The following is an 11,995-nucleotide window of genomic DNA, read 5'->3' on the forward strand; positions in this document are numbered from 1 at the left end:
TTTTAGATTCCACATATAAGTGAAATGATATGGTCTTTGTTTCTTTGTGCCTAGTTTACTTAGCATAGTCTTCTAGGTTCATCCACATTACTGCAAATGACAAAGTTCCTGATTAAAACAACATTTTTAGCCAAGTGCAGTGCTGCACACCTGTAATTCCAGCAGCTCAGGAGCCTGAGGCAGTTCTGGGAATATAGCTCAGCTGGTTGAGTACTTGCCTCCCATGCACAAGGCCCTGGGTTCAATCCCCAACACCAAAAAAAGAAAGGAAGCTGAGGCAGGAGGATCACAAGTTCAAAGCCAATCTCAGCAATTTAGCAAGGTCCTAAGTAACTTAATGAGACCCTGTCTAAAAAGAAAAGGACTGGGAATATGGATCAGTGGTTAAGCACCCCTGGATTAAATCCCTAGTACCAAAAAAAAAAAAAAAAAAAAAAAAAAAAAAACATGATAAACTGGGTGGTGTGGCACATCTGTAATTCCAGCAACTCAGGTTGAGGCAGGAAGATCACAAGAGAGTGGCCAGCCTCTGCAATTTAGCCAAACTCTTAAGTAACTTAAACCCCATATCAAAATAAAAAAAGACTGGGGTTTAACTCAGTGGTAATGCACCCATGAGTTCAATCCCCAGTACCAAAAAGATTTTTTTAAATAAAAATTTAAAAAGAATGATATATATATATATATATATATAAAATATATAGATGATATATATATACATATGAATGTAGCTTAAGGAGTATATATTGATCATCTTATAGGTTTAAATAGATTTTAAGGAAAAACAAAATATTAGCCAGGTATGGTGACACATGTCTGTAATCCCAGCAACTCAGGAGGCTGAGGCAGGAGGATCACAAGTTTGAGACCAGTCTCAGCAACTTAGTGAGGCCCTAAGCAACTGAGTGAAACCCTGTCTCAAAATAGAAATATAAAAAAGGGGGGACCGAGCTGGAGATGTGGTTTAATGGTAAAGCACCCCTGGGTTTAATCTCTTGTACCTAAAAAAAAAAAAAACTAAAAAAGTTAGCAAAAGAACTGGGGATAGCTCAGTTGGTAGAGTGCTTGCCTTGCATGCACAGAGCCCTGGGTTCAATCCCCAGCACCACCAAAAAAAAAGTTAGCAAGATCTTATCTCAAAAAAAAAAAAAAAAAAGGTCTGGGGATGTGGCTTAGTGGTACAGCATCCCTGGGTTCAATCCCCAGTACCAAACACACATATCGAACTTCACATTTGCAGAGAAACAGAGTTTAAAAGTTCATTGTCCTAACAACTTGTGAATATGTATTGTAGAAAATAGAACATTCCCCTCTCTTTAATCTTCTCTCTACACTAATAGATTTTTAGGTCTTTGGACTAATAAAGATTTATTTTTTAAATGTTCATATTCTCAGGATTCTCTTACCTCTAAAATTCAAAGGTTTTGTTTCATAAAGCTTGACCCAGGCATATCTGAAGTGTTCCCGGTAACTTGCTAGGGGTTTGAAACAGTGCAATTTACTAAGTTCCAATTTCATTATCTTAATTTCATTGGATTTTTGTTTTTTCATCTGTAAAATGACTTACATTGTGTTTTTTTCTGAAAGGTTTATTCCTAACCTTTTCTAAGTCTATATAAAAACAGGAAGGGAAGCCAGCAAAGGGTGGTTACAGTGCCTCAGACAAAAGAACAGTACTCCTTGCTTAGACTTGGTGGAGGGCTTCTAGGATCTGGTATTAATTTACTCCATATTCCTCCAACTCAGTGCAGCCCAGGATCACTGCTGGGCTGTTCAATTGCCCCACAGTGGATTTTGCTTTGAGAAGTTTCTGTTATTGTGCTAGTTTATGAGGTTTTGTTAGTTTACTGATACTTCCTTAGTCTATTCATCTGAGTGTGGAGATTTCTCTTAATCATTTATCGTGGCAGGGTGCAGAAGCTAATGGGCCCTGGTGGCCAGGCAAAGAGGGTAAATAATGGCAAAGCGTCAGGACAACCCCTCATTTCCACAGAACAAAGAACTGGACAGTGGCACAGTTCACAAGTAAGTTCACAAGTTCCGGGCCAACCTGGACAACTTACTGAGACCCTGTCTCAAAATAAAAAATAAGATTTGGCTCAGTGGTAGAGTAGCCCTGAGTTCAAACCTCAGTATCACACACATACACATCATGCTGGGCATGGTGACAAGCCTGTATCCCAGCAACTCAGGAGGCTGAGGCTGGAGAATCACAAGTTTGAGGCCAGCCTCCATGATTTACCAAGACCCTATCTCAGAAAAATAAAAAGAACTGGCAGTGGTAGTGTGACCCTAAGTTCAATCCGTAGTATCAGGAGGGAAACAGATATAAGAGCAGAAAACATCTAAAACAGTTTGTACTAGATACTTAACCAAGTTCTGCAGCCTCGTGGTGCATGTCACCTCTTTTGTCTAAATGAAGTAAAATATGCACTCTCAAAGGACTTTTTAACCACTATGTGACATTAAGCTTTTTATTTTGAAAAGTTAAGACCTAATCTCTCTACTTTTTCCTTCTCTAATAGAATTAAAATAACAGCATCTTCATCAAACTAGAGTTGTAGACATTTTGTATTTTTATTCACCCTAAATGCCAAGCTCTACAACCATCAGGGCTCTGCCATATAGTTCCAGAGTATGAATTTGTTCCTTGAGATACTCACTTCCCTGACGGCCAAGGAGAAGTGCAGCACAGAGGTGATCTTTTTTTCTTTTATTCATTCTTTTTAGAAATACACGACAGCCAAGAGTATTCTGACATAAGAGATGCAATCTTGTATGCCTGTTTCCTTATCAAACACTTCTCACAAAATGGAGATGGAGGCTGGTTTCCTGCAGATGACTAACGTGGAGCTCCAGCCGTGTCGGCCGTGACAGAGTTGTTATTGCTCGCTGAGTAGGCATCCAGTGCTCAAGCCCAGGCCAGCCAGTCTGTAGACAGCCTCTGATCATTTACCCTGGCTGCCCGCCCACTTGGCTCTGTGTCGTGGAGCAATAGAATCATTTCCATTCTTTCTTGGGCTGTTCCATTTTCTCTTGGCTGCTTTCCTCCTCCCAGGGGGATTGTTTTCTCTCAACTGTCAGAGAATAATGCTTAAACATTAAAAACAAGACTTCAGACTCATGTAAATCAAATAAATAGCACCTCTGCCTGTTCTTGATGTCTCTCCTTCATGTTATCTGCCCTATTACTGCCCTGGAGTAGGAGGGAAATGGTTCAAGATTACTATTTTAACATCACATTGGAATGTGCCTCACCTTTCTTTTCATGTCAAAGAGCACTGTTAGTTGTGGCCAGCCCAGGCAATATGGTCAGACCCTCTCTTAACTCTGAATAAGAAAGTTTAGCCAGGTGTGGTATCTCACGCCTGGAATCCCAGGTACTAGAGAAACTGAGGTAGGAGATCCTGTCTCAAAAAAGAAAAAGAAAAAGTTTCATGATCTAAATAGATCCAGATCATTTTCAAAACGTCCCCTGCTCCAACTTCCAGGTTCCTATTTTTCAAAAGCTGCCTTTTACTTCCCAAATAGTTCTCAGAACTTAACTTTCAGGGTAGTCAGCCTAGTGGAAGATATTTTTTTGGCCTTAATGTTCTCATTGGTAAATGCAATAGTAGGTATGAGGTTTAATCACAGACTTTGTGGGAACCTCTGGCTGGTAGCTGTGATGATCTGAGAAAACTGAGGCCATGAAAACCAATAAGCAGGAGGCACTAGAGAGCATGTCATCACATGTTGGGGGATTTTGGAAGTTAAAGACCGCCCGAGATCCTGCCTAACCTTTTAGTAAGCCCTGGAAAATAGCAGGCATTCAATGCATGAATGAATGAATTAGTAGAGTGAAGGGATTTGGGGTTGGTTGGTTGGTTTTTGCCTTCCCTGGAAAGCAGCCAAAGAGCAGATTTAAATTTGGTTAGTAGCATTTACACTAAACCCTTCTAGAGTTTCTTCCTTTCCTGCCTAAAGGCAGCATCTCATAGAATTTGTATTTCAGGCCAGGAGCAGTAGCACATGCATGTAATCCCAGTGACCTGGGAGACTGAGACAGGAGGATTGCAAGTTTGAGGCCAGGCTCAGCCAACTTAGCAATAACCTATCTCAAATCAAAAAGGACCGGGCATGTAGTTCAGTGGTAAAAGACCCTTAGGGTTCAACCCTCATTACCCCCAAAAAATTTTTAAATGAAAACAATTTTAAAAGAAGTAATATTTCAGGCTACTCATAGTTGCTCTCATATGATACCCCACATATTCTTTGTACCCTTTATGTTCTTATAATAGCACATGCTATGTGCCAGATGCTTTTAATAAGTGCTTTACATATTATATATTCTGAGTCCTTAGAACTATATGCAAGAGATACAATTTTTTTTTTCTATTACTATTTGCACTTATAAATAAGGAATCTAAGGCACAAGTAACTTGCCCCGGAACACACAATAAATAAGTAATGGCTTTGTGGTTCAAACAAACCCACACAGTCTTGTTTCAGTATCCATGTGGGAAGGTTTGTTTTGTTTTGTTTTGTTTTGTTTTTTGTACCAGGGATTGAACCCAGGAGTGTTCAATCACTGAGCCACATTCTTTTTTTTTTTATTTTGAGACAAGTTCTTGCTAAATTGCTTAGGGTCTTGCTAAATTGCTTAGGGTCTTGCTAAATTGCTGAACTTGTAATCCTCCTGCCTCAGCCTCCAGTCACTGGAGTCACAGGAGTGTACCACCATACCCAGTTCCATCTCGGATTATTTTTACTTACACAGTTAAATAGCCTTTTTGATGTTAAATCTATGCATTTAACATATGCATAGATTTGTTGACCATAATCAGAATACTGCTAAATCCTATCAGCACAATACTTCTTTCATATTCTAAAATTCATCGTAAGTCTAGATGAGAACTCTTCAGTGTAGGAAGAAAACACCACCACCTCAGGAAAAGAAACCACTTTGAGACCTCCAAAAGAAATGATAAAATTTCCTTAGAAATTGTTTCTAGCTGGGCATGATGGCACATGCATGTAATCCCAATGACTCAAGAGGCTGAGGCAAGAGGACCCCAAGTTTGAGGTTAGCCTCAGTAACTTAGCAAGGCCCTGCCTAAAAATAAAAATAAAAAATAAAAATAAAAATAAAATGGAGGGGAGCAGGAAGGAGGTGTGCTAGGGATAAAGCTCAGTGATAAAGTGCCCCTGGGTTCAAGTTCAATCCCAAATACAAAAAAAAAAAAAAAAAAAAAAAGAAAGAAGAAAGAAAAAAAACGTTACTATCACTTAATTCTCTTTCTGGCATCTCTTGATTCCTACCATATACAATTCCACCCTGAACACATTTCTCCAAGCTGTGTGTGTGTGTGTGAGTTGTGCTGCACCCTTGCCATCTGACTTCAGTAATGCTGTCCAAACTTAAACGAGAGTCTCAGCCCAATTTCCATTCTTTCTCACCACCTCAGATAACTTCATATTGCCTCTGCTTTCCTGGCTGCCTGGGAAACTCACATCGCTAGTGAGCTTGCTAAGTACCACGGACAGATCACAGCATGAGTGGAGATCCTGACCCACAATTCTGATCAAGAAAAGAATAAATTAGAGACACTAGGAATTTGGAATGCAAACATCCAAATTACACCACTAAACTATCATAGAAGAGAGACTGTAATTTTGAATACTTGTCCTACTCGTGATACTAGCATTAGAGGAACTGGAGCCCCAGTTAACTTGCGAACCAAGTCCCTTCGAACACCAAACTGTTAATTGGACCATGAACTTGTTTAAGGGACCCTGGCTTCTCTACTTGTGTACCGCTCATACCGTTTCCTGTTGCTTATAACACTTACTTTCGCTAAAAGGGGGTTCTTAGTTGCCCAATTAAAAGCTATTATCACCAGTTTTTCTCAGCGTTTGGCATATGGCCTAAAAAGATTTCTTTTTTCATGTCTTTGACCTTAAACTCTATTGTGAACACGAAGGCAAATTAGAGAAATAGGGATTGCTTTCCTTCAAAATACTAGATAAAAGAAGTATTTTTTATTGAGACACTAGCTAAAGAAAGTGTCTTTTTCATTGGATAAATCAAGCTTTATGTAAAGCTAATTCTAAGAAATGTGTTAAAATTTTTCAGCATGAGAACTTGGACAAGAGGCTGTTCAACAAAGGAGAACAATGTGTGACTGTCCCATTTACCCACCAACTCCCCCGCTGGGCATGGGGTAAGCCACTTCTAGGTACAGTCACACATTTGTTAATTGAAAAGTTTTATTAATGGGGTTGGAGGACACGATTAGGTTTGTACCATATCTGTTGCTTAATAACAAACCACCCAAAACTTGGTAAGTTTGAACATTTATTCATCCCATTCTATAGTTTTTCAATTTAGTCTGGGATCAGCTCAGTGGTTCTGCCCTATGGGACAGGCAGGCTGACCTCATTCACTGGAGCTTCAGCTGAGATGGATCTAACAGCTGGCAAAGCCACTGGTGGCTCTCCACCGAGGGTCTCATGGAGAAGGCTTGTTTACAAGTGTTGAGAAAGAACATCAGAATAGAGGCTACAATCCTTCAGGAGGCCAAAGCTCAAAGTCACTCAGCACCAGTTCCACTGCATTCTGTTGGTCAAAGTAAGTCCCAGGTTCAAGCCAATTGGAAGGGCTGCAAAGAATCTGTGGGTTTTATCCACCAGAAATTTAAGTGCATTGATGATTTTGAGGACAATACAGTATAAAATTGCAATTTGTTTGTTTTGATGATACTGGGGATTAAACCTGGATCACTATATCCATGAACTACATTCCCACCCCTTTTTTATTTTATTTATTTATTTTTGGGGTGCTAGGGATCAAACCCAAGGCCTTGTGCTTGCAAGATAAGCACTCTACGACTGAGCTATCTCCCCAGCCCCCCCTTTTTTTGAGACAGGGTCTTAATAGATTGTGGAGGTTGGCCTCAAATTTGGGATCCTCCTGCCTCCCAAGTAGCTAGGATTACAGGCGTGTGCCACCACGCCTGGCTACTATCTGTTCTTATGACCTATATAAAGAGAATCCAAGGTATACTTACCAAGTAAGAAGTTAAATGCTATTCTAAATTTACCTCATATAGCCACTGTATGACTGAGGAGAGCAGGGAGCAGATGTCATTGTAAATTCTGTTGGCATATTTTGTGTTTAACTATGTGTATGGATTACTCTGGTAGCTTTCAATGAAGGGGGGAAAAAAAAAAAAAACCTCTCAGATTCATTCTAAGCTATCTCCATCCCCTACCCTTCCTGGCAAGCAGTGCTTTTACTAGCAGAAAGGAAGCCAGTTATCTTGAATTCTCTGAGGTGGGGAAGGTAACAAGAATACCCAAATGAAGAAACTTTATATCTCAAAACAGTATCCTGTTCTTTTCAAGAAGGAAAGGGAGTTAGGATAGAATTCAAGCAAAGGGGTTCTGAAATTACCTTCAGAACCTGTCACACTGGCAATCTGCCAGTTGTTTGGGTTATTTTTATTTATTTATTTATTTATTTGTGGTACTGGGGATTAACCAAGGGGCACTCTACCACTGATCTACATCCCCAGGTTTTTGTCAAGGAAGGTTCTGGCTAAATTGTCCAGAATGGCCTCAAACTTGCAACCCTCCTGCCTCAGCCTCCTAAGTACCTGGGATTACAAAGTGCATGCCACAAACACAGCGCTTCTTGTTCTTTCTCCTTTCCCCACCCCCACTCATCCCACAGGGCACACTGGGCCCAGGAGGAGAAGCAGGGAGCTGCATGAGTCACTGAGGAGGTAGGTCCCTTTGTTCCTGAAGCAGTCTTCAACTCAGGGTTTTACTAGAACTACTCTGGGGTATTTAGAAATTCCATCAAGTATTGAAAACCTAAAAGCAACAATTTGAACTGTCCTCATCAGTTAGTGTGAAAACTCACCAAAATGGAAAGTTTTTGGTAATAAGTTGTAAAGTGAAAGATGGTTTTAAAAGCTTTATGGATTCATTTCATTGGGCTTGGGCATTTACAAATTAAGTTCAAAGAGGCCACAATACATTTGATGAGAGTGATCAAATGTTCTGGCAGGATTTTAAATGAAAGGGGATTGGGGCATTACAACCTCTGAGATTTCCAGGCTCTTAACTGCAAAACACATTTCACATGTACAAGAGCACAGCTAAGAGACTTCCAGAATGATCCCATCCTCTGATGTTCACCAACTTGGGAAACCATAGCCCTGAAACAGAGGTCTACACCCTCTGATCTCATCTGAATGGGCTGGACTGAGCTGGGCTGCCTGCTAGCAAGCCATCTGCTGACCAGAGATGGAACTCTGGCCAAAATCAGCACAGAATTCAGTGTTGTGTGTGAGCACACATGCTGCACATGAAAGAAGCCCCAAAATGATATCCAATGAAGAGAAAATGTCTATTACTATTACCGCCACATAATTATTGCTGTGGCTGCTCAGAGAGACAATGTGGAGGACGGCACAAAGAGCATATTAAAGTTTGATTTTTATTTTATTTTTCTGCAGTACTGGAGATTGAACCCAAGGGCCCTCTACCACTAAGCTATACCTCCAGCCCTTTAATTTTAAAAAATTTTAGATGGGGTCTCACTAAATTACCCAGGCTGGCCTCAGACTTTTGATCCTCCTGCCTGAACCTTCTGAGTAGCTAGGTTTACAGGCAAGTACCACTGTGCCTGGCCATTTTTAAAAAGTTTACAAATTAAGTGAAATTAAACACCAAGGAAGATGGGATGTTGTCTGCCCCCGCCCCACCTGCCACAACCCCTGTCCTCTTCTAACCTGGCTAAGGACCTCCAACATGCATCTGCAACTCAAGTGATATTCTAGTAAGTGGATCAAATGGGACAACTGGAGAGGCTTACAATACAGGCGGGTTACAGGGCCCAACAGTATCTTCAAACAAATCCAAAACTTTGAACTGTGACCCAGTCTTATAACCTTAAAGAGCCAGCCACATGATTAACTTAAACTGGCTTAAATTTCCAGTTTATGCTATCTCAGATCTCTTGCATAAGTTGAATCAGGGCACTTTTATCTCAGGGAAGTGAAATTAATCTGACTTGCACTGATAAAACTCCTATCTTGAGTAAACATAAACTGGTAGTTAGATGTTATGATAAAGGGACCAGAGTAAGACAAACTCCTTGGTAATTCATCATTGTCATTTCAGGGCACTTTAAGTGTCCCAAATACATATATCTGTGCAAAACACATAGATCTGACATTGTAGGACTTGAGTACTATTGGCAAATTTCTAAGTTTGAAAACACAAGCAAAGGGCTGGGGAGATAGCTCAGTTGGTAGAGTGCTTGCCTTGTAAGCACAAGGCCCAGGAATCCCCAGCACCAAAAAAAAAAAAAAAAAAAAAAAAAAAACCACACACACACACACAAGCCGAACTGGCATAGGGGTACATGGTAATCCTAGCAGGTAGGGAGGCTAAGGCAGGAGGATCCCAAGTTTGAGATCAGTTTCAGCAACTTAGTGAGGCCCTAAGCAACTTAAGGAGACCATGTCTCAAAAAAGCGGGGGTCAGGGATGTGGCTCAGTGGTAAAATGTCCCTGGGTTCACGATTCGATCCCCAGTACAAGACAAAAAAGAATGCAAGCATAGGACGTGGTGGTACAGCTATTTGGGAGGCTGAAGTAGGAGGATCACAAGTTTGAGGCCAGTCTAAGCAACTTTAAGATTCCTTATGTCAAAAATCAAAATGGTTATAAAAACCAAAATGAATGAACAAATAAAGTCACCTGAAGATTGAAAAAAAAAAAAAAATCAAAATGGGTTGGGGATGTAGTTCAGTGATAAGAGCACCCTTGGGTTCAATCCCTAGTACCACCAAAACAAACAAAAGCACAAGCACAAACTTAATCTTGAGTCTAAAAGAAACAAATGATGGGTGCTGTGACCATTCACTTCACAATCTCAAATTACTTCCAGGTTGTCAATTTTGGTAATGAGAATGCCTTAAGAATAATGGACATTAAAGTTATTTTGGTTGGGGGTGTAACTGAGTATTTGCCTCACATGAATGAGACACCGGGTTCAATTCCATTAACCACAAAGAGAAAACACAAATGAATGAAACAATTAGGATATTATTCTTATACATTTCTATTTGCAATTTATTCTTTAAGATCTTCCATTTAGTTTTCATAAATTTAAAAATTTTACAGTACTATCATGGCAAACAGAAGTGGGATTTACATGGGTTTCAATTTATTTGGTTATACGGGGCCCTTCAGTGTATTGTTACCCCAAAGAGGGAACTACAAAGGGCACCCCCTACTAGTCAGTGGCTAAATAGGTAAAGCCGTTGCAGATCATAACACACGAATCAAGCAACAATCTCAAGTCTACACCAACATTAAGTAGTAAAGTAAGTGGGAAAAGGGAAAGTTCTTGACAAAATATCAGCTAATATTCAAGGTTATTTTAACAGTAATAACTGATTCAAACAAAAATCAACAGATGTTACAACCACTGGTTTTGAAGAATAGGATAGTTTTAATGTATTTTTCCATAGAATGTCAACTATAGAGACGTGGGGAAAAATATAGCAGAGAAATCTGGCAGAAAACACCTTAATTAAATGAAAAAAGTTAACAACCAGGCTGGCTGGGGATACAGCTGTGTGGTAGAACAAGTGCACTAAGGTGGCCCTGGGCTCCATCTGCAGCACAGCAAAAACAGAAAAGCCAGCCAGCAAGGCGGCTCACTCTGTAGTCCCTAGATTCAGGACGCAGAGGAAAAGGTTGGCCAAGTTTGAGCCCATTCTCAGCAACTTAGCCAGGCCCTATCTCAAAATGACAATGGGTTTGGATATAGCTCAGTGGTAGAGGGTGCCCTTGGGTTCAATCCCCAGTATAAACAAACATAAATGTAATTATAGTGTAGCAGATCAAGCAGGAATGTATAATAATTCATGTGTAAAGTCAAACAGTATTAAGAACTGGGAGCACAACAAAAGACTAGAGGAAGACCCTGTCAACAACTTTTGTACATTAAACATAGACTACCAATTTTAAAAAGTTAAGAAATTACCGAATCAGACTACCAATAGCATTTGCATATTCAAAATAAACTCCCCACATATCCCAGTCAGGTATAAACTTCCATGTCCTTTGTCATTGATTCTACTATTCGAATAAAATTAATGCTTTAGAAATTCATTGCAAGGCTAAGGAGGTGGCTCAGTGGTACAGCACTTGTGTAGCATGCACAAGCCTCTGGGTTCAAACTCCAGTACTGAGGGGGAAAAAAAAAGGCAATTCATTGTTCTGTAATTGTACACACCTCACATCTGTAATCCCAGTGACTTGGGAGGCTGAGACAGAAGGATTCCAAGTTCAAGGCCAGCCTGTGAAAAAATTATACCCTATCTCCAAACTTAAAATTTTGGGGTTTTGGGGGCTGGGGAGATAGCTCAGTCGGTAAAGTGCTTGCCTTGCAAGCACAAGGCCCTGAGTTCGATCCCCAGCACCGCTAAATAATAACAATTATTATTATTTTGGGGTTTTTGTTTTTGCTAGTAAGGAGTCATAGGGCTGAGGGAAGGGGCAGTGAATAACTCAGCAATCCAAATATCAAATACCTCTTTTCTCATGATGTAGGACCCTCAAAACCGTTCAGAGCATTGAGACAAAATGCTATCACATTGTGTTGATGCTTACATAGCCAGGGTTTCCTCAACTCACTTGCCCCTCTCTATACCAAAACAAGAACACTTAATGCCTTAAAGATTGGCATTTCTTTCCATTTCAGGGTAAGCAGAGTCTAAGATGATGTATCACTACCCCTGGGATTTCATTTTCTTTTATAAATCAAAAGGTACTAATTCTAGGCCTGCTACTAAAGAGATAAACTGTTAAGGGTACCTGCAGTGAGAATTATTATGTAAAACTGGTGAATTTTCTGATTTCTCCCCCATCCCCACCTCCCAGAAGACAGCACATCTAAATATAGGCTGTGGTGCAGGCCTATAATCCCAGTG

Source organism: Sciurus vulgaris (assembly GCF_902686455.1).
Source record: "Sciurus vulgaris genome assembly, chromosome: 9".
NCBI lineage: Eukaryota > Metazoa > Chordata > Mammalia > Rodentia > Sciuridae > Sciurus > Sciurus vulgaris.